Source organism: Zosterops lateralis (genome assembly GCF_965231275.1).
Source record: "Zosterops lateralis genome assembly, chromosome: 5".
In the NCBI taxonomy this organism is placed as follows: Eukaryota; Metazoa; Chordata; class Aves; order Passeriformes; family Zosteropidae; genus Zosterops; species Zosterops lateralis.
In genome coordinates, this window is record NC_139766.1 from 7,079,644 (window position 1) to 7,106,399 (window position 26,756).

General features: G+C 39.6%; 1 protein-coding gene across 4 annotated transcripts in view; it reads right to left on the minus strand.

Annotated features, from left to right (window-relative positions):
* Positions 1 to 26,756, minus strand: part of CTBP1 (C-terminal binding protein 1) — a 236,465-nt gene that overhangs the window by 65,111 nt on the left and 144,598 nt on the right. The gene's annotated exons all lie outside the window — the stretch shown is intronic.

Below are 26,756 nucleotides of genomic sequence, written 5' to 3' on the forward strand. Positions count from 1 at the left end.
CATGCCCTCCCCGCCCCAACAGCGGCGGCGGCGGCGGCCGACGCAAACCAAAGTGGTGGCGGCGCCCCCGCGGCCGCTGTGTCGGCTGACGGCGGCCCCGCCCGGGCGCGGTGAGGGAGCGGCGGCCGCCATGGCCCCGCCGCCTCCTGCCCCGCGGCTTTTCTCTCCTCAGCGCCCGGAGCTCCGCTCCAGCCCCCCCGAGAAACTTTCCCTCTACTGGCACAGCCGCCCCTTCCTCCTTCCCAGCCGTGGGCGGGAAGCGAAGCCGCGGCCGTTCACTCGTCCGTCCCCACCCACAGCCCAGCCCAGCCCGGCAGCGAACATCCCTTCTCTGGGTTTTTCCAGAAATAAAACGATCGTTTCCTGTCAGCAAACGGCCCCAGCGTCCCTCAGGGACCCCGACCCCCTCAGATAAAGACAGAGACGAGAGCAATTCACTGGGCGAACGGACAGGGCTGTAGACTTTCCCCCAGGCTTTTTGGGGAGTTGGTTTGTCTATGAGGGGAATATTTGAACCCAGAGGTTATGAAGGGTGGTTTCAGCCTCCGAGTTGTGTGGGTTTCAGGAATCCGTTCAGGGCACCACTCAAGGATTTTAGCATACAGGCAGCCTTCAGCAGCTTGGCTCCAGCTCCCTAATAACTTGTTTTTCCCCATCGTTTCTCAGGTAGTGTGTCCTTTTCATGGGATTATCCACCGGGATTGGGAGGTAACTCCCAGGACAAGTTCATGCAGCCTCTGATTTATCTCCATGTTCCTCCTGTATTCCTGGGAAAGGCTTTTGTGGCTCAGCACAGACGTCTCAGACATCCCTCAAAGAACAGTTTCCCTAAATTCTCACTGTGCATCACTAGGGCAGCATCTAGCCAAGCGCCTCATGTGGGGTTTGTATAAATAAATTTGGGTTTAATCACTTTAAAGTGGCTAACCACTTTATTGCCATTTATAGATGTTAGCAAATATAAAAACACATACATATCAAAGCTCCAAGGAGAAAATAATTTTTTTTTCTCCCTCGCTGCTTCAATTTTCATGTGGCAAAGTATGAGGAATGAGCATTAGGGGGGGTCAAACACACTTAAACCACAAGAGAAATATCTGTGAATACCAATAGGGACATGAAAATCTCCAGGAAAAAAAAAATTGCTAGCGGAAAAGGAAAAAAAATCAGAAATGAAATTAAGAATTCAGTTGCATTTTTAAATAGAGGAACATAAACAGATCCAGGCACTGAGACCATGTCCTCGGTGGGGTTACATGACTGGGCAAATGTTTAGGTCTAAACTGGAACTGCTGCTTCGGGGAGGGAGGGGAGTGTGGCGCAAAATATTATGACAAGGGGAGTGCTCTAAGTGAGGATAAGTTGGCATGATGAACAGATGGAGGATTCAATAACAGGAGGTTATTAATACTGCAGTTTGGTATTCTCTACGCTACTTCGTGAAGGGATTCATATGCTTGCTCTTTTTCCTTTCTGATTGTACACAGACCTAACAAATGCACAGGCTGTAGGTAACACGGGACTGGGTTCCCTCCTGGCACACCCATCACAAGTTCATGCTTCCTGGGAAAACATCACGGGCTGGGATCCTCAGCTGATGCTGACTGGACCAACAGTGTTGCCTCCAGCAGCAGCAGCAAGCCGAGCTGCACCTGCTGAAGGAAAGAGGTTATCTGACCCCATCTCCCCAGCCAAAAGGTCTCTCCACCCTGCTCGACAGCTGCCACAAGGCACCTGCTCTACAGAGTAAACTATGCAGGCTCTCAGGATGGAAAAGAACATGAAATGACTCGAGAGAAATTGAAGTTTTCCTTCAGAACACAACGCAGTGCTCTTTCTGCTTAAGAAAATGCAGCTCATTTTTCCCCAAATTTAGCCCTCCTCCCCTGCACGGCTGTCAGTGGCCTCGTTTTGGACTGGACATGGGAAAATCCAGGAGCAGCCTGGCTGGCTCCAGCCAAGCCTCCGGTTGCCCCCGTACATTTTTGCTTCCTGCTTTGTCCAGCAGCTCGCCTCTGGATCACCTCACATTCAGTCATCCTCACAACTTTTACACTATGGCTTTTACAATACAAGTGCATCTTTCACAAAGCCTAACAATCCCCATCCTCACATTTGGGCACTGCTGTTACTGCAACCTCTTTTTCCAACAGCAGTGTGACACAGCTGATGTCTTCTGTGCTCTGCCCTAAGAATTATGGCATTTTTCAAAGCCCCCAAACTGTTTCTTGGCTTCTTAAGAGTCAGCTGGAGGAGCACATGTGCTGCAGAGCAAATACATTGTTTTAAGTGTATCTGTTAACAGCCACATGTATAATTTAAGTACAAGTTTTATTCCCCTCAGAATGGGCAATCATAAGGGCATGACCTTGGGCTTTCACAAATTCAGTGCATTAGGGTTTACTATCTTTAGCAGATGTGACTTTGAAGATACTGAAAGAGGAAGTTTTACTGTTTTACCCCCTAAGCAATGAGCCAAGATACATGTTGAATGTTTTCTGAAGTGAATAGTGAGGTTTGACAATTTTCTTACACAAAAATACTGCTATTGTGTGCTTACAGATTTTCTTTGGTTTGTCACAGCCGTGCGGGCTGGTTCTTTCATGCATGATTTTGCTTTGTTATCAAACAGACGTCATTCATTGTAACAGTTTTTAAAGCCATAAATTTAAAAACTTTGTGCATTTCGAATCAAAATGCAAGATTATGTTTCAATGGAATATATTTACTTTTTTCAACAGTAAATCTTGCAGATGCTATTAGGAGATCCTAGGAGAGATTTATGTCAGAAGAAAAGAATGGTTGGATAAAGAAGGCCCAACACTTAACCTTTATCCTAAAATAGATTGTTTAAATGTATAATCAAACTAAGTCAATTCAATTTATTTAAAATCTGTAAAGAAAACTTTGTTTGGATTTAAATATTTCCTTACTTCTTTCACTTAGATCCCGAAAAGCATTTGTTTATATAACACACAGAGAGATCAGCAGACTTTGATTTTGCAATTGCGTATTTCAATTACAGCTTCTTTTTTTTTAGTTATAACTTCCTTTGTGTGCAACTTCCCACTGCAAGAAGTTAATGCTTTCTGGTTCATGTGAAAGTAATTTTGGAGAAAAATCTTCAGCAGGTTCTGAGGGGAAGATGAGAAAAAAAGAATAATTTACTAAAGTGAACTACCTCATCTTTAAGAAATTGTGGTCATTGCAAGCATGAAATAAAATAGAGGACCCTTCATCTACTGTCAGAAAGAAGGTGAAGGATCAAAGTAGTAGATTAAAGTTCCACTTAACGAACAAGAAGTTCAGCTGTGTCAAACATTCAAAGTCATTTCTGAAATGCCAAATGTGCATTGCTCCTTTCTCAGAATGCAACAGCTCTACTAGTTCTATGCTGGAAATACAAAGTGAAAAAGATTGTAGTGAGCCGAATGAATGGAAGAATAAATTCCCTTCAAACCACTGAACACAAAAAACTCCTTCCTCTGATGTTATCTGTATTAAGTGACTAAGAGGTTTTCTTCTTGATTTCAACTTCTTCATGCAAGGGCTAAAAACATAAGAACCAGGGTGGAATTAAATCCTCTGCATTTTCTGTCGTGAAATGAGACATATTATTTTCCTTCTAGTCAGGAGGAGTTACCAGACCATCTCCAGGATGGTCTGTGTTCTGGCTGAAGAGAAAAAGAAGACAGAGATGAACAGCAGAAGAAACCTATCAAGAACCATTAGTGGATGTCAGCCATTGTCCATCTGTTCACAGTGGAATAAATCCAGACCTGAAGGAACAACTGCAACCTGCCCCATATGGCTCGCTCCCTTCTGCGCTGGCAGGGCTTCTTTGGGGATTTGACATTGGATGAGGTAAAGGAGAAGCAGCACAATCTGTGTTCCCAGGAATGAACAGCCAATTAACATGAAAGGACAAAAAATGGGTTAGTGACCCCAGGAAGGTTTTCTCCTCCTCACCTATCTGAAATCATGGAGCTCATTCAAACTGTGTAAGTTGCAGAGATATTATGCTGAGGCTTCTGCTATTAATGAAATCTTAAAAATTTACATTTCGCTACTAACAAAATTCTGTGGGCAGTGGGTATCCCTCACTTGGTGAGACCACAGATCCAGCTGTCTCCCAAAGTGTTAAAGAAGGCGTTTAGAATATATTACACTCACATTCCATTAAAAATTATAATGCACTATGCTTTCAACATAATGAACCTGCATAACAACATTCTGCATTTACTTTTATAGAACTGGATTATTGAGTAGTAATTTACTTCTCAAGTTTTAAATCAGTCTGGGCCTGGTCATGAAGCAAAGTGCTATTTTTTAGATGATTAAGGGAAGTAGGCTCTGGCCTATGCAGAATAGTTATGAAATCTGAGTGTCTCTTTAGAATTATAATGAGAACCAGATACTCTTTATGATGCTGCATTTTGCATGCAAAAAAAATTGAGATCTACATATTAAGGCCAACTGAAAGGATCAAAACCCACAAGTCTGTACTAGATTCAATAACCTGTTTGGTGGTGGTAATTTCACAGGCAATATGGAGAATAATGGACCGTCCAATAGCTTAAATAGAACCAGTGGGTGTCCTGAGTGTACTTGCTACTGTTGGGTGTGTCTTACTGGGCTGCAGTGTCATTTGCACTCTACTATCTTCCACCTCTTCTTGAGTTGTAACACACTTGGCATCTTATTTTTGTAAAAGTTGCACAAGAAGAAGCAATGAAAAAAGCAAAAGTTGTATCAGAGATAGTTTTCAAGTTTCCAAACAATTATATTTGCATTTTTCACCTTCATTCATTCACTAAGTGGCATAAGAAAGCATCATACTTCTTTGTTTCAAACACACACCACAAGACTGAGGATGCCCTCAAGAAAAATTAAATCAAAAAAAGTATGAAATCAAAGACACATCTCACTAAGAATTTAGCAAGAGACTTTGCTCTGAAACCAAGCACAAGTCCTACCCATCTGGAAAACTAGCAAGGATCCAAAAGGATGAAAAAAGCAGAACAGTGTTACATGAAAATGCCCATTTGCTGTCAAGGACCTTAAGCACAACCATTCACTGGGATTATGTACATTTATGACATTGAAATGAGCTCTCCAGCTTTGTCAAATTCACTCAGGATGATGACAAGTTACCAGGCTTGAATTTCATCCTCTTCCAAATTGAGCACTGCTTTGTACTACCATGAAATACTGCACTACCAGCAGTCTATCACCTACTGCTAAGATAAGAGAGTGGTTCATTACTGAGCAAAAAGTGACCTCTAGTGAATCACCACACCAGCTCCTGAGACAGCACCTCCCTGGCTGTCCCTGACTGATCACATCCCCAATCCAATTAAAATGTGATCATGCTGCACCCCAACACCAGTCAGCAGCTGCACCCCATCAGTCAAGCCCTTCAGGTACCTTCAGTAACCCACACTGTGCACAGCAGCTGTAACAAACAACAGCAGACACTGGCACATGGAAAAACCTGAACACAGTAAAACCTGCCCACTGGTAACTGTTAGATAATTTAACAGACTACAACAAAACATGCAAGCTCTACCTGGAGAATAAAATTATTTAATTTAATTTAAAAAGTAGGATATCCAGAGATTTGGTAAAAAAAAAAATCCTATTAAATATGTAAAAATAATACCAATGTTAGTGACCTTTGCACTCAAGGAAAACAAGAAAATTAGAGTAGAGAAGAACAGTAAGCAAAGAGGTGGGCAGTGAAAATCAATTCCATATTTACAACATATGGAAGAATATACAGGCCAGGCAATCCATTACAGTGAATGGTCAATGATTCTAGAACAGTAAAAAGAAACTAGCAAGGTTTTATGTGTATAAAAACGTCCCTCATTAGCCAAAGAAGCATATTCCATGTTCTCTGCCTCCATATACCTGGCGACACACTAATATTTTTAACCTTCTCCTAATACGTGTATCCTTTTCTAACAAACATCTATAGGAGATTATTAACAGCCCACCTTTTTTTCTTTTATTAAACCAAAATATTCTTGTGCAGCTTTTTCACTTCCTGTTCTCAAGACTTAAAACTGAATAGCTGAAAAGTAAACTGCAAGTAATCCTTATCCCTATGCAAGACTCCTGAGGTACAATTCAGATCCTTAAGGGACATCAATTTATGTGATTTACAAAGTGATGTGAAAAGAAAAAAAAAAAAAAAAGAAAATATATTGAAAACACTCCCTTTGTACAGCTGAATAATGAGAGAGCAGCGTGTTCTCATAGCAGAAAGATCACACTACTTATATTCATGTAACACAGAGTTTCACTAGAGAAGCAAAGGCGATTCAAAGAGGTGATAATCAGTATCAACAGATTTACTGCTATTTGAGCTGATCTTTACTACCAAATACCCTGACTTAGAGACTAAGGCAGCACTGAGCATTATGGTAGGATGGTATTATTTAAAGATTAATGGATAAACTTTCCAAAGACCTTATCATATTACATGAAGAAGATACTGCAGAGAGAACACATCTCATGAAAATGTTTGCTAAATCATTGTCTTTTTAACGGTTCAACTCCTCTGCACAGGAAAACACCATCTGACAGAGATGTTTTGTTCAATTTGTATCACAGCACAGCACAACTCTGGTCCTACAAGTGTCTTCTGGGAACTCCATCATCTCACAACAACCATTACTCTCGACAGCAGGATTTAAACACAGCTCTTGTTGTGCCAGGCAGGCATTGGCAAGGTGGCTGGGCTGACACATCTGCAGCATTTGTGATTCACAAATGGCACCGTGGAAAGCCCACAAAGAGTTCATCCTGAGCTCTAAACAGAATTGTTAGAGATCACTGACTGCAACCATTAACCCAGCACTGCTAAGGCCACTATTACACCATGTCCCCAGGTGCCACATCTACATGTCTTTTAAATACCTCCAAGGTCAGTGACTCAACCACTGCCCTGGGCAGGCTGTTCCAATGCTTGGGCACCCGCTCAGTGTAGAAATTTTTCCTGATATCCAATCTAAACCTCCCTGGCACAACCTGAGGCCACTTCCTCTTGTCATGTCACATGTCCAGGTCCTCCCTTCATCCCCCAAGTGAGTCACCCTGTCACAGAAGGGAATCAGGTTGGTCAAGCAGGACCTGCCTTTCATAAAGCCCACACTGACAGACAGGCCTGTAGTTCCCAGCTCCTCCTTCTGGCCCTCCTGCTTGATGGGTGTCGTATTTGCAAACCTCCAGTCCCCTGGGACCTCCCCACTGAGCCAGGACTGCTGGTAAATGATAGAAAGTGGCTTGCAGAGCAAAACAAACGGCATTAAAATAAATTCTATGACAGTTTTGAAAGGTAAATTTCCTGGAGCAGAATATTGAGTAGAAGAGGTCTTGGAACATTATGTACCTTTTGAAAGCAGTTTCAATTAATGCACACCATGTTGCATATCTTGCTTTTTTCTTTTTTTTTTTTTTCCATTTATTTTATCAAGACAATTACTTGGTTTCTTAACATATGCTGTCTTTTTCATGAAGCAGGGTATATTAAACAGCTTTCATATAATGAACTATTATTTTTCACTACACTGAAATGCCATCTGAATTACAAGATCACAAGTAACACAATAAACACTAAAAATCTGCAACACTGATGCAATCAATAATTTTTAACTTTTCATTTTTATCACATAATTCCAAGGAAGATCTTAAGGTATATAAAGCCTATTTTTTTCCCTTTAAATTTTTATGGTTTCTTTGGGTCTTATATAATTTTATGAACAGCTGAAGAGTCACTGATATTAGAATACTCTTTTATTAATTTGAAGTATTTTATGTATCTGGAAGAATGATCACATTACAGGCTTGTACATCATCACCACGGGAAGAAGAAAGTTCCGCAGACATAGACAAAAAGGGAAATACTTCCATGCAAACAGATTGGGTTCTTAATTAAAATGATTTGATACGCCTTATGAACAGTGCAAGTTATATCACAGATTATGAAGTTACCTTAGGAAAAATGTACTTTAAATTTAACTACTGGAGGCTAAAGACAACTGAGCTGTAATAATAAGTAAATGTATATAGATAAGGTATAAATAATTAATTCTCTTTTCCTGAAAGACCTGGAAACAAATGGGAACACGCTGTGTATCACTGTACTCTGCTGATCTCTAACTGAAGTGGCTTCCGAGACCCGTGACCCAGAAAGGTTAAAGTTTGTGTCTTTCCCAGAGGCTGCACCTCTGTGATTAACATTACAGAGAAGCCCACATCAGAAGGAACTATCACAAGAGAGGAATGAACAATAATTCATGGAGATAATAAATAGTCTAAGGAGAAAAAGAAAAACAACCCTACTTTGGTTCAAAAAGTATTTTGAATACTTTTCCTTTTATGCATCATAACTGTAACTTTTACTAAATACCAAGTGCTGAAGGAGATGATTTGTTTATTTCTTGAGGTTTTACAATCACAAGCAGAATTAAGTGTTCCCAGTCTATTCCTGAATCTTTCCTGACAAGAGATTCCCAACTGTACCAAAATCTATGGATGTTTTCAGATGTAGACAGATGTCTGAGAGGCCACAGGCTGAGGTCATCAAACTCATCTCATTTGTGACCTAAGCTTAGTCTCTTGGCTCTCCTAAAAAAAAAAAAAAAAAAAAAAAAAAAAAAAAAAAAAAAAAGAAAAAAAAGGGAGGGGGGAGGCTGGGGCAGGGGGAAGGGAAATGATGGAAGGGAAAGGACACCAAAGAAATTGTTTGCTAATTTATCTAGAAATTTTTTCTAGTTAACTTTTAATCTAATAGCACATGCACAGTTCAATAGCATAAAGCCAAAATGATGCACATTGAGAAGATATATAATATATACTTGGTCATCTATCATTAACTGCTCCTCACAGCCTAATTATTGTTTATGGCATTATTAGCAGTCAACTGTCTGTTATTTTCTGCACATCTAACCAACCAGATTTTCAAGAACTCACATTTAAATCTCATTTCAAAGGCCATTTTACTGCACTGAGTTAAATTGCTTAAATTTATATGTATTTTACATAAACCTTCATTTATCAACAAACAGCTCAATTTCTTGGTTCTTGAAACATTCAAAGAAAAAAAGAAGTACCATGCTGATGCTGACATCATTTTGGCTGCTTAAGGGAAGATAAAATTGGGTCTCTCAAAGCTGCAGGCAAAATACTACAATGGATAACAAATATTCCTTGTGTCTACATGATTGGAACGGCTGTCTCCATTGGGCACTGACTGTACATTGTGGAGCACAGAATGGATTCAGAGACTATTTTATTGTTAGAGTCGGTTCATGTGGACATGCAGTATTCAAACAGTTTATTTTACAATTGCTGCTACCTGCTCCCTGACCCCAGAGATGCCTTCTTGCTTACATTAAACAACCATCAAACCTCCAAAACACCACAGAAATCCACCATGGAAATAAATAAATATATGTACTTGTGGAACAGGAGTCTATTTAGGAAAAAAGCAAAGATTCAGTGATGGCAAATTTTCTGAATCTTTTTCCCTCTGATGGCTGCAGGGTAGTCTAAATTTTTACATATAATCCACTGTTAGGATCAACACTGTTTCTGCTCTTAAAAAAAAAAAAAAAAAAAGAGGAAAGGAGAAAAGAGGTTTTGCACAGGAGCATTAATAGTTCCACTTGCCCTGTGGCAAATGGGGAAAATATGTCAATGTGAATTACTGTACTGTCTCCATGGATCAAGATTTCTCTTCGTGCTTTCAAAATTCCACTAACAGAAACAATTGCTAAGAGCATTTGCTACTTAGCCTGCTATGCTGGAATCAAATAAGACCCTAGGATCAACTAATGCTAAAATATTATCTTCTATATTGATTTTCTCTCCCTACATTAACTGAGGAAAGAAACAGCTAAATAATTTCAGCTGGAAAGAACAGTCTATTGCTCTCACAAGGACATCCAAAGAACTTAAATAATCAAGATAATTGCAAAATAGATTTCTGAACAGCTTACACTACCAGAAATGTAAGAACATCACAGTCTAATTCTACTTCTTTCTAACCCAAACAAGTTGTATTATATATATGACTCACTACATGGTTAAATGCAACATCTCTCTCTGCAGAAACCAAGTGCACCCACACAGATGCATTAGGAAAAATAATTCTAATTGTGAGCAGTTGTGCATGCACATTCAGATTGGAAGGAGTGAGCCAAACACTAATAAATACATTCCAAGTCCATTTTCTCTACTGGAAGGCTACTTTATGGGGGTTTTATTAAATTCTTTTTTTAATATCTTTTTCCTAGTACTAGATTATGGTCTCAATTAATTAATAAAGTACCATTGTTGAAATTCTTGGGCCATTGAGCAGATCTGGTATCAAAATTTATTTCTAAACTCAATCTGGTCAACAAGAATGAACAACTAATGAAATCCAGACACTATGTACTTACACACTGTTGATTATTTCTACTAAATAGCGAATTATTTTCATTAGAAAGTAATAATCTTAATTTTTATACTCCATTCATCACCAGGATTCATAAATAAAAAATTAATTTAAGGCAACCATGAAGATGCAACAAATTAGAGCTTTGCAGGATGTCCAAGCTAGCACTACTGACATGCTGGCTTAAAAAGTTAGTGCTACACAAGGCTGATAAAAACAAACACATATTAAAAGGATTATGATCAGTTATCTTAGGACACATTTGTCAATGAAAAACTCTCTCAATAAAGATGATTCTAATGGGTATTTGTCATCATCTTCACCAACAATGTGGACATAAATAGAAAATCGCAAAAATTACTTTGAACATCATAAAACCAATAATAACTGACTAAAAAATAATAGCAAAAGTGCAGTCAGACAGTCACTTTGGATCACAGATAAATAAAGAAACAAAACATGCTTTAATAAATCCAAGATGGAAAGCTTTGCCATTAGAAAAGACTACTGTCACACTGACAGGGTAGGGAATTGGAAGCTTAAAAGGGATGTGCAACTGTCTGAGCTCCAAGAACCACATCTTGACATGAGGAAGTCATGTTTTCCTTGAAAAAGTCCTTAAATTCAAGTATGTAGGAAATCTTTGCCATTGTGGAGAGGATTACCAATTATTATAAATAGTGAACTATTGCTGCCAGCTCTGGCATCTACATTCTGTATGGGCGAAAGACTGCAAAAATAAAATCTCAGTGCTGGAGAAAAAAAAGCCATGAAGAACACAATGTACTCAGATTGCCAAAAAACCCCTGAGAGATAACATGATTACACTTTGCAGAGGGAAATACCAGACACTAAAAGCCTGCCTAATCTTAAAGGAAGACATCATAACACAGAGCAGCTTAGAAGCTCATTCAAAACTGTGTTTTCTAGCTTATTTTGTTGTTGTTGTTCAAGTGGATGTTATTGACTATATTACAAAGGTCATGGTCATGTCTTTATCTCCTGAATACTTCAGATGCCTTTGTGAAAGAGCAGTCTAATAAAACATTTGGGGCTGAGCTGTATTAGGTATGTACATGATACAAAGAGGGTTTGATGTAACCTGGTAATTCCTTCCTGATCCTGCACTTTGGGGAGTTACAGCTCCAAAATTTGAAGTTGATTAATGGTTGGTCACTGCTCCACCCCCTCCTGGAACGAACAGAACAGATGAGCTGTCTCTCACAGAGCATCATCTCCTGGTATCAGTCTCTCCCTGCTCCTGATGTCCATTAACAAGAAGCAATTACTACTGAGAAGTTGTGATGAAGAGGGATGTCTTACCATAAACCAGATAATTTCCAGGAGAGAGCTCGTGGTGATCCCACCCAGAGCACCACAGACAAGAGGACAGACATTTCTCCAGGGCTTCAGCAGGAAGGCCTACACAGCATGGGAAACACTGACCTGAAGGACTTTCAGTTCTAAATTAACAACAAATTGTTTTTACTGCCATTAAATAACTGAAATAGTTTGGGGCTCATGCACTTGTGTATCCAAGTGCACCGAAATGGGATGTCTGGAGACCAACAATGAATAAACAGATCACGGTGCTGCGTGCTCCAAGTGCAGTCTGGAATGAGATGGAGTTTGTGGCACCTTCATCACCCCACACAGGGATGCTGCTGGCAGAGGTGGTGTCCATCAGATAATGGCAACGAGTCCTGAAGGACCAACACTGCTGCCTTGCTCAGGTTTAGCTCAGTCAGTGCTTCTCTAAACATGTTGTCTGTCAGCACTGCAAGACTGTTCTTGTATTCTGTTAAGCAGAACTGCATGCTGCCCACCAATTTTTGGTATTTAACTTGCTGACATTCTAACTGATGACACAGCGTTGACTTTTCCATTCAGTTTGCAAAAAATTGCACAAGACAGCCTAGAGGAATTCTGCTGGCAGTCGCTTTTGTAAGGGAACAGAGGCGCCTCAAAACTGGGAGAAATTAGAAGGATTAATGCACCAGCCAAGATCTGGGAAACATACAATCAGTTCCTGATTCTGTCACCAGTCTCCTATCAACCTTGTGATGCTAAACCACTTCCCTTCTGTGTCTATGTATCCAGGTTCCTCATCTTTAAAATATGTATAGTATTTGCCTATTAAACAGTCATGCTTGCTGTCAGAGCAAATCCATAAAATATTTAGATATCCCACTACAACTGAGGAGTAATTCTCCATATGACTAATGAGACCAAGGACAGGCATACATTCATCCATGGTGTTGATCTCAGCTGTGTCAGCAATCATTCTGGTTTTGCAGTGGATATGGTAAAGATTAGATGGTGCTACCCTGTAAAGAAACACCCTATAGCAATCTGTAGGAGGCTGACTATCTAACCTGCACTCCCCCCATTTGTCTTGTGTCCATGAACACAGGTCTCCCTATGACCAATTAACTGAAGTTCCTACTGCCAAAAAAAAAAAAAAAATACAATATAAACTTGAAGGTCTGTAAAATTACATTTGTTTTAATACGGCTACTGTGTTTTGAAAGTACCACATCAGCCTTCCATTGAATCATATTTTAACATATTTTTTGATTACTTCTACTAGAGCTGAATGTTTTACCCAAAGAACAGAGCTGATGAGAGAAGACTGGTCCTTTCCAAGGCAGATAAACCTGGCACGTTAAGATTAAGAAAAAAACTTACTTTCATTTTAAAACAAAAATCCAATTAGGAAACTAAACTGTAAAAATTGTGATAAGAATTCTGTTGGGCAAAACCTTGAAAGATCACTGAAACAGTAATAAATTAACCATGGAGTACAGAAAGGAGAAATACAGACCAGTAAAAATTGTATTAATGTGTTGCAAAAGCATTTATACCACCAAAAAACCTACTGTTATTACAATCAAGAAAAGACTGTCAACCCCAGTGTGGTTTATACACTTATTTTTAAATACCAGATATACCTGTGTTGTACAGAACTAAACCCAGCAGGTGTAAGACAATCTTACTTCCTATGAGATGGCTATCTCAGCTCTGAGCTTTTAGCAATCTGTGTAACTGTACTCCAGTCACAACCATATCCATCAATAATATATGTCAGTGCCTCCATCTGCCTGTGCTCTTCTCTCATCCTTAATTTTTACCCAGCAAAGACCTGCACGTGTTTAACTCACCGTGCCCTGTGCCATGGGCATCCCATCCCTCAGGGCCAGACACACAGATCCTCTGAATCCAGCTACACCAAAATCTGCCACAAAGTTCACTCCCCATCCTCCCCAAAGGGCTACTGTTAATTGCACAAAACACTTCTTGGATTAAAAAAATAATCAAATATTTTCCTGGGACCTAAGAAGCACAACACACACTTATCACTTCTGCAAGTTATAGTTATGGCACATGAAGTAAGTGTGAACTGTGTACAGATCTACAGTTTCCAAAATCAATTTTTCTGTTTTCCAATCTATTGGGAAAACTGAGAAGTCTCTTTTTCCTTTGTGGACCAAGCCTCGATGTTCCTGAAATCAAGGAAGATTTGCCACCCAAGTATGCAAAACCTCCGCATGCTAAGACTGAATTTTCCAATTAAATCTTTAACTATTTACTACATAAAATGACATTAACACAAGCTATTTTTATTTTTCATAGCTCTTAAAATAATTATGAACATGAAAAAACAATATCCCTGCTATTCAGATGATAGTTTTCAGGATGTTAGACTGAAAGATGGGAGGGATTCAATTAAGCAATTAATGTAGAGGACAGGACAGTTGAGTGTGCCAAAATAAACTTCAGCTCACAGCTGTACTAAAACTTTGAAAGATTTTTCAGTAAAATAAACCCATATTTTATTAAAATGCTTGCTAGAGCTATTGCAATAACATATGCCATCATAAAATAAATGTTTAAATCAGTACTGTACCCTGCCCTGGATAATGCCTGCCTTAAAATCAACTGTCTTGGTAACTCATTCTGATTTTTAGTAAAATACAGATAATAAGAACCACCTTTTCCCACACATTCTCTTGGCTAAACTCTCTCTCCTATTACAAACTATCTATAGGCAAGATGATAGGGAAAAAAATGTGAACTATAAACAGGTATTTATGGGATGAAAAATTGGCCTCTTTGCTGACATCAGTCTCAGAAAGCAGAAGGGGATGATTTCTGCCATGGAATAATCTTTACCAGGAAGAATCCCTCTGAACTCCAGAGCTTGCTGCTCCTGCAGCCAACCTCCCACCAGGATTTACCCATTTGCCCATGGTCTAGTGAGGACAGCACATGTGGACTTGCTTTCCACAAGGGCTTAGCAGAACCTGACACCTTGCTTGTATTTCAGACCTTAACTAATGATTGGTTAATATAAGCTCTCAGTTTCCCTCAATGTTGACAGAGCTTCCAAGAGAAGGGTGTAAATAAGTTTAATGGGGACAATAAAATGTCCACTGGCTTTGTCCTGCACTTTTGACTGTCCTTTAGCAGGCTCAGTGCAAACCTGTTCTCACTGAAGGCCTCTAACAATGAATGCAGTGGAGAATGGGGTGAGTGAGAGCAGCCCTGGGGAGAAGGACTTTGGGGTGCTGGTGGGTGAGAAGCTCCACATGGCCTGGCCATGTGCACTCACAGCCCAGAAACCATCCGTGTCCTGGGCTGCAGCCAGAGCAGGGTGGGCAGACCAAGGGAGGGCACTTTGTCCCTCTGCTCTGCTCTGGTGAAACCCCACCTGCAAAGCTGCCTCCAGCTCTGGGCCCCCAATGTAAGTACAACATGGAACTGCTGGAGCAAGTGCAGGGGAGGCCACAAAAGTGATCAGAGGGCTGGAGCACCTCTGCTGTGGGGACTGGCTGAGAGAGCTGAGGGTGTTCAGCCTGGAGAGGAGAAGGCTCCAGGAAGACCTTGGAGCACCTTCCAGTGACTAAAGGAGCTCCAAGAAATCTGGAGAGGGACTTTTGACAAGGACATGGAGTGACAGGACAAGGGAGAATGGCTTCAAACTCATAGAGAGTAGGTTTAGACTAGATATAAGGAAGAAATTATTTACTGTGAGAGTGGTGAGACACTGGAACAAGTTGCTCTGAGAAGTTGTGGCTGCCCCATCCCTGGAAGTGTTCAAGGCCAGGTTGGGTGGAGCTTTGTGCAGCCTGGTCTAGTGGAACATGTTCCTGCCCATGACAAGAGAAGGAGTGAGATGATCTTTACAGGCTTTTCAAACCCAACCTTTCTGTTACTCTATAAATTATTTAAGTGAAAAACACAAGTTTTGAAATCTGGAGCTACTGGTTATAGTCAAAAGCTGCAGTTCCACTCTAGTATCACTGCCTTCATCTGCTACTGTTAAACAAGCAAGTACTTCTAACATGACAGATCCTCCTCCACTTGCTCTTGTCTCCAGGAAATAAAGAGTAGATGGCACTAAACACAACCTCTGAGCCCCATCATCCAACCAGAGATTTACCCCTCTACTTGGCCACCTGACACAACCATCTCACCACAAAAGCCTTGTTCAAACCGAGGAAAACATTATCCACCACTGCCCCCCCCGATCCCCAAATGCAGCCAGGTTTCCACCAAAGTAAATCTGCCTACACAGAAGAATCTATCTGTGATAAATTCATGCTGACTGTTCCCAATCACCCTTTTCTGCATCATGTCCCCAGAAACACATTCCCAATCCTCATACTACCCCTGTAGTTGTAGATTTTCCTTGCCCTTGACATTCAAGTCGAAATGTGAACTTTGATTTTCCTAACACCGTCTCTGCATGCCAGGGCAGTATTTCTAAATTCCTCCTTTGTAGTCTGTCCCCTCTTCCACCCATACAATGCCCTGAGATTTCCAAGTTTACTGGAGGCTGTGTAACGACTCTGCAGATCCAATTTACACATATCATTTCCTGAGCAATTTAATCTAATGATTTGCTTGCATGTTTCATTCAAAAAGAAGGGTTTTTTTTTTTCTTTTTAAACAAAGCCAAACTTAAAGAGCACTGACATCTATAATGGGACTTAGAAGGCAGCATGTGAGTAGCATTTAAAGGCCTACTGGGAGCAAAATTACAGCTCTTAAGAAGAGTGTGGCTTCTAAAATTTAATTTAACTGTTGCCTAGGCCTCTTCTTAAATTCTTATCTGGGCTAATCACTACAAACAATGAGGTGACTATGCAGAAAAATACTCATTTTTAGTATTTTAGGTGCAGTTTGGGCAATTAAAAACCACAACCACCCAGACTGGGCAGTATTTCCTAGAGTCTTCTCTTCCAGCATCCACAGAGATATCATCCTGTGGTACATTTTTGTAAATGTGATTACACAGTCATTTATATATATGACATTTTAGCAGTAATTGTATGAGCACAGCTAAGTAATTGTACTTGAAAATTCGATGATGGAAACAAGTTTTTCTTCCCTGCATTTATCACTACTGAAAGAGAATGCACTGGGTCTTTTAATAAATAATAACCTAATTTCTGGATGTTCCAAGTACAAACCTTGTGATTTAAATATAGCTCAGTCTGCTAAATGTTCCTATGAAAAAAAGACAATTTAGACCTCCATCAATTATAACAGATGGCAACTGATTTCTGTTTTAGTAAAAAGTTTGCTTGGGTTAAATAAAGTTCTAATTTATTTTTTCTACATTTTGTTTTATTTAATTAAACTGCCCTAGGGATGAAAAATGTGGTCAGGTTATCAAGTATTTGTCCATAAATAATGCATAAAAATATGGCCATTGCACTCCTAATCACTTACTTTAGATTATTTTTTAAGAGTGCATTTAATGTTAGCAATTTTGATGTCCATCATCTCAAACCACACGGACCAAATCACAGGAGTGCAGCCCAAAAGAGGTAAAGTTTCAGATATAAATCCTTCAGTTGAGTAGGGAAAGTAGTAGGGCACTGTGCCAAGGTGGGATTTGTACCTGAAACCACTACACCTATAACTTTAATTTACTGAGATTGCTCTTCAGAGCAAAACACTTGAAGGAGGACTTTGCCCCATTCCAGGCAGGGCCAGGCAATGTATTAGAGGCTGCTTTGAAAAAGAATCAGTGAGCTTGGCCATCCTCCCCTGAGTAACCTCAGCTGGTCTCTCCTTACCCTCCAACTCCCTCCTGCTTGTTTCCCACACTGAAATTCTAATGGTTTGCTCCTCTTGACTTTGATGGTTAAAATGACCTAATTTTGCAAATTTTGACATCTCTGTAAGACGATGCAAGAAGAAAAAAAATCATCCTGTGGAAAGTAACATTTCTATGTCCTACTTCTGGTGCAAGAGACTTGTTAAATCCTGATGTTATCGAGTTGGCTTCATTTGTACTGGTCTGCAGTATCACACAGAAAATTCTCATGACATTTCTCATAATTCCATAGACAGATTTATGCTGTCTACACACTTTGTGATTTGATCACTTAAGAAAAATTTTAAAAAAGAGTGTAGACTTCTGTAACAAATTCATGAGTTGCAATCATGGACATCACAGTTACTCTGGAAAATCCGCACAGATTCCCCTCAACATAATAAGAAAATACCACAGTCGTCTCATAAAAACACCCTTCAAGTTTTGAAGTGTATCCTAAGAATACCCGTATCTGGACTTTGATCATAAAAGGAACAAGTTCCAGAGTTCAGGACCTCCTCCTGGCTCTTCTCTTCTCCATCCTTTGGTGGCTGCTGGTATCAGTGGGAATTGCTCACATAGATGTGTTACAAACCACTGCTTCTGCATTTCAAACTGAACTTCATCCAGGGAACCCAGCTTCAAACTTTTCTCTCTCTTCCTGCTGTTTAAATGTGGGCTTAACTTTGTAACACTGTTCTCAAGAAAACTGGAGCAGCAAAGTCTTTAAGCATAGCAAAACATTCCCTAGATCCTGCACAAAGAACCACACAGCTAACAGCATTTCATCGCCCCAAGACCCTGACTGGTGCATGCCATCCCAACATTTAGGTCCAAGTGGATGCAGGGTCATGCAGGGCACCACTGGACCAGCAGGATATCTCCATTGCCCAGTTTAAAATTAATTTACAGAGGGAGATTTGTGTGCTTCCCCACAGAAAACACACAGTCAGGCAAGCCCACACCCATTGCTCCCCCGAGTGCCTCTTGCACCATCACATCCCAGACAAGGAAAAGCTGAAGATCCTGAAGACCTGCTTGGTGCATTTCAGGTCTGCACCATCATATTTAAGCCCATGTAATTGAGGTTTATTTATCTGGAAAACAATAACATCCATTTCCACTCTCATGTTTTCTATACATACTTGTCAACAGGAAATTCGTCATTTCTGCCTGCAGTTTAACAGCACAAATATTTTGACAACAAAGGTTGTAAAGAAGATGAACAGATTTCATGTCAACATGGACAGTATGGAAACAATAGACCCTTAAGTCATTGGATTTACTTGAGTTTGCTGTTGGGTGTTGAACAACAAAATTTCTTCCTTGGAATGGCCATTTCATGTTCAAACTAAAGGGAGGGCCAATATAGCTGTGTCATTTGATGAAAAAAAGAACCCTCCAGGAAGTAAATATTTACTCTCTACTGAATAACTGGCACGTTTGGAGGTTAAAATGATTTAAAAAGGGAGTGATCTGCTCAGAAGGTAAAACTGGGCATCTATCAATAATTTATACAGTGGCTTTGTACAGGCACAGGATAATAGCACTCCTCAAAACAAGAACATAAAACATTGTGTTGAATGTTGAGAAAGGCAAGGAGGAAAGGAGAGTTATCTTGGAAGTGTTCAAGGCCAAGCTGGATGCAGCTTTTTCTTCCAGTTGGTCTAGTGGAAGGTACGAAGGTATCCCTGACCATGACCAGGGGATTGGAACGAGATCTATAATGTTCCTTCCAAACTATTCTATGATTCATTCTGTGATTCTTAGATGAATTTTGTATTTCGGGTAAAGTTTTGTAACTGAAATATAAAGCAAAGCAAGAAGTGTTCCTCATGCTTCAGACATTAAATAGAAGTGGAACAATAATGGCCAAATGGTACCTCTCAAATCCATGGGGATTTGAGCAGCTTTTTCCTTCTGAAGATGAAATATTGGACTAGATGAGACACCACAGGCCACATCCACTAAATGCATACAGCAGATGAAGTGGAACAGACTACAAGCAATATATATCCATACATTTGTGTCTGTGACATGTCAAAAAACCCCTCAGTGTTTGGGTACCAAAACACAAATTCAATGGACGCAGACGGGCCATCTCCAAGATGCTTAAATAGGTGTTTAATGTGAGTCTTGAATGAGGCAGGAGCATAATGTTTTAATTGCCAGCCTTTATAACCATGTAACAAAATACTTCTAGCAACTGAAGGCACAAATATGATGATTGAAACGTAGTCAATCTTGCTAAGTTGTCCTCTAGTCGAATGCAGGGAAGTAATTCTTTTCCTAAATCATTTACAAAAGACACTTGTGAGAGGCAATGTGCCCATGTTATTGCTGCTGCAATCTTTGTTTCCTTAACTAAAACTGAGGGAAAATCAAGAAGCTAAACTGACAACACACAGAAAAGAAAGAAAATAGTGTTTGCAAAACAAATATCACACTTCTCCCCTCTGGAATCTTACGGGGTGTCAGTGCTGGGTTATTTGGAAAACTGCAATTCATCAGACCTTTCAACACGTGTCTTTTGGAGATACACAGCCTTGGCGCAGCTCTGCCCGTGCTGATGCAACACAAAGTGCAGGTGGCAAACAAAAATGCAATTAATCTGTCAAACAGCACAATGAAACGTTGAAATACATATCTGAAACATTCAAACCCTGAATCTCTCCTGACCAGGATGTCAGTTTTTCTCTGATTGGGGAACATGAGAGGCACAGAAGGTTCTAGAATATTGTTTTTATCAGCAACATCCAAACATGGGAACAGGCTGAGTAATTCTGAGCAATATTCAAATGTTAGAGCAGGAGACCTGCACACATAAAACCAAGCAGTTTTTCTTTGAAGGAAATAGGAATGATAGAGAATTCCTCATTGCAGGTCATACCCAAAGCTACAAATGCTTCACCTAGTTATGTCTTCAGTGCTACTCCTACTATTTAACTTTTCAGTTCTTCTAATGGCCTACATGGTCCATCAGCCCATCAATACAAAAATTCAAGAGCTTATAATAAGTATTTCAAGAAAAATGGACAAAAGGCAAAACAATTTTTAAAAACTAGAAACAGAGGGGGTAAGTAGCATCAACACAGTGTAACTTTTGTATTTTAAAACGATAATGAGAAATTAAAAATTAAATATTGAGTAGGCGTTTCATTAAATTACTTAAAAACAAGATTTTGTATGTCATATAGAAAATAAAAGTCAATCACTGGGGATTGTACATATTCCAAGCTTTTGACTACTTTGATATGAAGTATCTGTGTGAAAAGAAACTAATTCAATCAGAAAAAAGATAATCAATAGTCTCCTTGCCAGAGGCAAAAGTTCCAGAAGTGCAAAGTGGTTTGTCATGAGTTTTCCTGAATCTGCTGACTGTTACAATGCAATGCAAGATCCATTAAACTCTTCCATCCAGATTTTGGTAGGTATGAAGCAAAGAACACTGCCAACCCAACGCACAATTATCAATAAAGCAAAAATCACAAACCCCAGAAACACTCATCTTAAGATGCTGAGGGAAGGAAGAGGAAGGGAAGGGAAGGGAAAGAAAACAGAGGGAATGCTGTCACAAAGATTCAGGGGAAAGGATCAGTGACAAGTGCAGCTTTTAAAGTGCTCAGGGCCAGGTTGGGGGGGGGTTGGAGCAATCTGGTCTAGTGGAAGGTGTCCCTGGCTATGGCAGGGGAGTGGACTTGACCATCTTTGAAGGTTCCTTCCAACCCAAACCATTCTGTGAGTGTAAGAACAGCCACAAAAATGGCTTTTGAGCCACTGTCAATTGAAGATGACTGCCCAGGCTGAGACACCCTAGTGAAGAATAGCCTATAAAATAAACAAGGACCATCCATCTTTACAGATCCACTCTGGTGGCTTCCTGCAAACAGCACAGTGTGTCCCCCCAGCACTGCTGCAAACACCAGCCTCCCTCCAAACACCCTTTCTCCTGCCCTCCAAGCCTCATTTCCACACTGCCATTAAGTCAGCACAACTCTGGAAAACCTTTAAATCTTTAAAATAAAAAAACTTGGGAAGAGAACAGGTTTTTTAACTGGTCATTTATATGCAAGTGTGTTCTTTCAGGTGTTTCATCAGCCCTTTGACTCAAAAAGGGTTGTTATAATTTTGCACTGTAACACAAGCAAGTTCAGGGAGGAGTGGGGGTTGCTACATACACATTTTTTTAATTTTTTAGGGTTTTTAATAATGACAGAGCAGCTGAAATTCTACTTCTTTTGTTTGGGAAAGAAAAAAAAAAATGGAAAGAAAAAGAAAAAACCCTGAAAGAAAACAAACTAAAAATTGGCACTATACATCTAAGGCAAATTAAGTGGAATAAACAAAATCCATTTTATTTTTTTTAACAGAGTCAGCAACTGCAAGAAGCCAGATGACCTCTGGAAGAAACCCCAATATGTACTTACAAATAACAAGTTTAGATGTGATTTTGTTTTACTTATTTAGTTCCTACTATCTCTTTACCATCTGTCTGTACCAAGAAGGTTTTCTTCTGGCCAACTGAGTAGTGAACATAATGCAGTGGACAGGCTGACTTATTTCAGGTGGGGGATGATGAACTACTTGGATGTCCTGACAAATGAGATAAATGTCCTGGCAGTTGCAGCTTATTTGATTATAGGGAAAGTTACAGTAAGAAGTAAAATATTGCTGCTGTTGCACATTTCACCTCTTTTTATTTTGTTTTCTTTTCTGGTAACAACTTCTCTTAAAAGCAGATGCTATTCTCTTTTATTTAATATGAAAAATGAAAAATGTGTATGTTGAAACTGCTACTGGCATGCAAACATACATTTGCTGTATTTTCAAACACATTTAATAATTAACATTATGCCTGAGTCCTGGTGTTGGTCCATTATGTTTAGAGTGATAGAATATTTGCAGATGGTTAATCCCAAACTAGTTTTATATCATTTAAACATGTTTTTATACTAGTTTGATGTCACTTTTTGTCTTAGGTTGCAATGCAAGATGTAACCAAAACTATGTATTCTAATTCCATCTGTTAAAACCAGGTGGAGCAGTGTTCTTTATCTCTTCCACCACCCATCCTCCTCCAGGGGATCTCTGCTGTTCATGGGCCATCCAGGCTCACTGCGGGGCTGATACAATTACATCATCCCATTGGCTCTGCCCAGGGGGAGGAGCCCAGCATTCCCACCTGGATAAAACCTGAGAGTCAGAACACCAGGACAGCCTCTTTGCACTGGATTCCCAGAGGAAGATCAGAACCATCTCAGCACCACTGGACCTTCAGAGAAAACTAAACCTTTCTAAAGGATCATCCCTGCTCCAACAGAACCACATCTGTCACTGCAGGAGGACTTGATTTGACTGCTCCCAACACCCTGACCAACAGGGTGTCGGGTTGTGTTCTGACTCCATCAGTGTTTTTATTTTTTTGGTTTGGTTTTTTTTTGTACTACTACATTTTTATTTTAATTTTCCTAGTAAAGACCTGTTATTCCTATTGCCATATCTTTCCCTGAGAGCCCCTTAATTTCAAAATTATAATAATTCAGAGGAAAGGGATTTACATTCTCGATTTCAAGGGAGGCTCCTGCCTTCCTTAGCAGACACCTGTCTTTCCAAAGCAGGACACATTATGTTCTTACAGCAACAGTTTCAAGTACAACTGTAAATCAAGTTTTGCTCTCTGTAAATACTTTTGTCTTTAAAAGAATTAGGAGAAATTTTGTATATACAATAATGAAATCTATTTTACAAGTCACATTACAGACTTTACTTTTAAACCAGTATTAAGGTGCAACTAAAGCTTTTGTATATCTTGAGACTATAAATGCCATATGCTACAAAAACAAAATTTCCTTTTTGTTAAATATTTTGAAGAGTGCTAGAATGAGTACTATATTTAGTAATGGTGAAACTCAACAGCTTCTAGAATTTCTTGCAGTGAATGCCTGCAAGACACAAACACTGCTAACTGTACACTATAGACTTTGGAGAAGAAGAGACAGCAAATAAGCTCCAAATGAAATGGGGGGTTTTATTTCCCATTTATTAAATACATTACATCTCACATGTACACAATGATGGCATGCTTCCATTTCTGAGCCAGAGCCTGTCCAATAAAAACGTACACACGGAGGTTTTTGGGAGGTGTATATTTATATATATATATGTATTCTGTATCTGAGAGAACTGAAGCTTCTGCATGCAGCAGAAGGCACTTACACTGCAATGGAACCAAAATTAACTTGGAAACCTGCGTTTATTGCTGAAAAATCAACCCGCTGAGAGATAGGGGATCTTAAAAATTTTCCAAACAACCTATTATTATCCCTATTCTGGTAACATCTAAATGTGCCAGATGAAATCATAGCCCCATGGCGTGAAGTCAGAATGAGCAAATGTCTCCCATTAGAGATGAAGGAGATAAGGCAAAGGGAAAAAAAGGCACAGACAGTTGAAGTGACTTGGTTGATGAAAACAAATCCATCACTGGCCAAGCCAGTAACATGAAGCCAGTCAGCTTTCGACACCAGAACAGTTTGGAATTTGACCCCTCAAATTGGTATTTCCAATACACATCTACACATCACGCTTTTTGTTCACAGAATTCCCCCTCATTCCTCATCCCAGACCCTGAGGACAGTTGTGCAAAAACTAAGGAGCAAAACAGTTGATTTGTGTTTTTGGAAACCAACTATAAGACTATTTTTTTATGTTTTTCTTCATTCCTTTCCCCACTCAACTGAAAATAAAAAGCATTTTCACAAAAACAAAGAGCAATAATGTTTCCTGTGTTTTTCTTATCCTTAACCCTTTAATCATCATGGCACTCCTCACACAACAATCAGCAGAGGAAGTTTCATTGTCAACCACAGTAGGCTGAGATAAAAAGGCAGCAATGAGAAATTTTAAAAGTTTTTCTGGTTCAGGTAACTTCAGTTTATTTATCTTCTGGATGGGCAGTGTGTACTAGGCAGCTCTCTTAGGAAACACAGCAACCCAGTCACATGCAGAACCCAGAGCCCCAAAGATGCTGGGACCCAAGGGGGCAGACTTGGACTTCTGCACTTTGCTGGAAATGGTTCCAGAAAGAAAACAACACTGGTTATGGCACTGCTGGTCCTAATATCGGCTCGAAGAGGGGAGGACTGGAAGAGCAGTGGCACAAGAAGCCAGCTGAGTTGGCTTCCAAGTGATCATGGTACAAGTGTGAATCAGAAACACAGAGCTGAAAACCATTCCAAAAATTTAGCCACCTCCTTCCAACTTGGTAAAACAAAAGCCCTGCACGTTATGGATCTCTCTCAGTTACCATCATGGACCTGGGCACATTTGGAGAGGGAAAAAGTTCAAAATTAAGTTGCTAAAATATAATTTACATCAATAAGAAAGAGAACTAGGAGGGAAAAACCTGGTCTCTTTTTTATTAAGAACAAATTTATCTGTGGCCTGACCACTGGAAATAAAAAATGATGACAGCACATAGAGATGCACATTAAAGATTTAGAAAGTGTCTTTAATGCACAAACTCCACTAAAATCAGACTCGAAGCATGTCAGGGCTGCTGCCTACTCAGGAGTGGAACAAGGCAGAAAAGTGGAGCTGGGTGCCAGAAACCCAAACCTCCTGTGTCGCCTCCCATAATTTATGAAAGCCCATTTCAGCTGATGGGAAATGATAATGTCTCTGAAAAGCAGCATCAGGAAGGCCTGAATAAATCAGTCTTTGCTACAACTGACGAGAAAACCAGAATATGTTACACTTCCAGCTCTAAATGAAGAAAATCTACTGACTTTGAGTGTGATAAAAATATTACCATGTACTGTCACTTTTTTTGCTGCCTTCAATTAATTTTTCTCTCTGTCACATCCAGATAAATGCTGGCAATCTTTACTCCTCAAGACTGTAAGCTGTTTTTCATTTTTGATATTACAAAGTCTATATGATATGTGTGTGAGAAAAACTATGATTTAATAATAGTGTAATACTTTAAAAATGCATTAATATATAATAACGTCTTTTATTTAATCCAATATATTTTGAAAATTAAAAACACATCAAATAAAAATCTGTGTGAGTCTTGTCCAAAATTGCTCAAACCACACAATAAATCCATCACAAAACTATCTTTATGTGGTGAAATCATAAAATGACTTTGTCAAGTGCACATATTATTGTGTATTTCAACCTTTTAAGGAATAGTAAAATTGTTTAAAATGAACTTACTACATAATTTTGAGAAACTCTGGCTCTATAAATCTAAACATAAAGTGCAGCAAAATACTTGTAATTAAATATATGAAAATTAACTATCAAGCCATGAAGTAGAGAAATTAAAGTGAAGCTATGGAACACATCTAAGGGGGAGATAAATTATTTGTTAAAAAACCCAGCAGCACAAAGGTATATTTCAAAATATTTCCCAGTTGTGCTTCTTGACCTGAATCTGAACTCTTTGTTGCTTGTCTTTCCCCGTTCCTTTCTAACAGCTGGTATCTGCTCTGATTAAAACTGGACAAAGTCTTGTCCTGGGCCAGAGCAAGGACACAGTGTGTTTGACCAAAGCTGAGCCTCACAACAGCTCGAGGATCAAAATATCCACACCACAGTGTTTTTCCAAATGTGGAATAACTTGGTGCTCATGGACCTCCAAAGCAAGAGTTGATGGTTGGGGGATTAGTAATACCCAACATATTTCACTCGTACTTGCCCAAATTGTGCCAGATTAGTCTGGGGCTCCATATCACCACCAAGATACACCTTCCTCTACCCTTGAGCCCCACCAAAGACCCTGGGTCACAATTTACCCTTTATTCTTGGAAGTGAAAGGAGAGGCACAAAGCTGAGCATTCCTGGTACCCCAATGATACATCAAAAGCACAAGGAGAAAACACGGCACCAATTACCTTAATTTGAAACCTAAGAAGTGAGCCAGATTCTTCAAGCACAGCAAGTCTAATACTTAATAATAATAATAATATCTAATATTTAAGAAAGATAAATTGCCTTGGCTAGTAAGAAATGATTAGTTCTGGAAATATGTACAGTTAGGCCAGAAATAAGGAGTTTAAACATTATCTGGTGATCAGGAGGACAGACTGGGAGGTGCTTTAATTGCACAGATGAGGCACAACCAAGACCAAGAAATCAAGTTAAAACAGATTTTTAAAAGTTGAATTATTCACCTCTTACAAGTCTCTCACTAGA